Below are 2,234 nucleotides of genomic sequence, written 5' to 3' on the forward strand. Positions count from 1 at the left end.
CAAAATTTCCTAAGAACCTATGAGAGTATAATACCTGGCAATCCTCTCTAAAACAGAAATTCACCTATCTGCTACATTACTGCTGATGATCTGAAACGTACATGATTTCTAAAAAAATTGTACAATGGCTTGAATTTATGTCTCAGTTACTTTCAGGAAAAGGAAGTGATTTGTCCAAGCTCATGTATGTATTCAGTGGCAGAACTGGGGCCAGACTTCCCGTATCTTTTTACTCACTCTTACAATTTTCCCTTGCCCTCCACTGTCACCAAATCATTGCCTATGGCCATAAGTATTCTCATCTTCCCCACCAAACCATGCACCCGGCACCATGAAAAGAGGTGAGCATCAGGCTCACTTGCTCTTTACAGTATTTATTGTATTACCTGCCGTGATCTGTTCCTTATACTCTATTCCTTTTGGCCTCCTCTTCCTCCTGTTTGCTTTCCCTCTGCTCTCTTTGTCATTTTTTTGCCTTGCTTTGCCCTGTGGACTAAATGGGACTAAATGCTTTGTCCTGTCTCCTTGGCTATAACTTTGCTTCTGCTCCTAACCTCTGGCTGGTATAAATACCCTTCCCAGCTCAGCTTGGCCTCAGGAATGGGTGTTGCCCACTACTGGTTAATTTTGCATTGATTTAATACAAATGTTCTGTGTTTGTCCTCTGTGAAAGGTTCTGAATTCTGAGGAATTCAAAGATGAAGAACTCTTGGTCCCCACCTCAGTAAGCTCTCAATCTGGTGATGAGAGGTAGATATTTTTAAACAATGTGGCATGCATCTTCCTTTCAAAGACTTATTCATACAGGAGCCCAAAACGGAGCCTGGAGTGGTGGAGAGGTGACAGTCGGGGAAGACTTCCTGGATGAGGTGTCCCTGAAATGAGGTATTAAGGAGAGATAATTGGATAAGTGTTAGGAGATGAGGCAGTAGGATGGGGGAGAGTGGATATGCAGGCAGAAGAAATAATATAAGCAAAGACATAAAAGTATGAAACAGCAAGAACCGTGAAAGAAATTATAAGCACCCTGATATCTTTGAAGGATAAACCAAGAGCAATAAACCACAACCAATGGGTAGTATAAGATGAAGCTGATGAGGGGGGTAACAAAATTGGAGGGCCTGTCTGCAAGTAAAGATAATTCTACTGTTGGGATTTAGGGCACTAATAAATGACACCTCTGTTCCCTGCCCAGGTTCCTAATTAATTGAGAAAAACCCTAAGGAGTCATCCAGATGGAGCTTAAAATGTCAGTTTTATTGCTGATAAAACAATAAGCATGGCTTAGATCTGGCCACATTGCTTGCTACCACTTTCCAGTACTGAGTTTAATTCCCCAAACACAGACCTCTCTTGCAGGGACAGATCTGCTTAGAGCTGATGAGCATCTGGCCCCTAGAGAAAGAGAGAGATGAAACTGAGCATGCTTACCTCCTCGGCTTAAATTCAGCAATCCAGTAAGGCACTCCTCCTCTGGGGAAAGAGGGAAGGTGTGTTACTCTAATGGTGGTCCCTCCATTTGGAAACATGAAGTAAGGGGAAAGGAGGTTCCCATTTAACATGTATCTACCATTTACTGAGCACCTACTATGTGCTGCCATGCAGAATGCCCTGGTTCCACAAACTGGAACTGGACAGAATCAGAATTAGGTTGGGAAGATTCTCTAACAGAATGGGCTAAAGGACATGGAAACCTCCACCCTAGGATGTCAGGATTGAAAGAAACTTGAAAATTCATTGAATTTCTGGTTCTCTATAGCATCTTATCCATGCAAAATGGCTGTTCAACCTCTTGAATATATCATTGACAGGAAACTCCCTATCTCCCACTGCACAGACATAGCAGAGAAAATGGCTGGTGTTAGCTTAGATGGGGGAGGGCTCCCTAGAAGATGATGCCTAGAATCTTTGTTTTTAATTTCCATTTGGCTGAAATTTTCTCAGTTTTATGTTACTGTGGGGAAAAGAGAATACTGCTTTATATTTTCCCACTTTTGCTTTTGTGTACTTTGGACAGGTTACAACTGTACGTGGAACAACAGACTGGTTCCAAATTGGGAAAGGCGTATGTCAAGGCTGTATATTGTCACCCTGTTTATTTACCTTATATGCTGAGTACATCATGTGAAATGCTGGGCTGATGAAGCACAAGCTGGAATAAAGATTGCTGGAAAAAAATATCAATAACCTCAGATATGCAGAAGACACCACCGTTATGGCAGAAAGTAAAGAAG

This window comes from Capricornis sumatraensis, chromosome 4 (assembly GCF_032405125.1).
Source record: "Capricornis sumatraensis isolate serow.1 chromosome 4, serow.2, whole genome shotgun sequence".
NCBI classification, from domain to species: domain Eukaryota; kingdom Metazoa; phylum Chordata; class Mammalia; order Artiodactyla; family Bovidae; genus Capricornis; species Capricornis sumatraensis.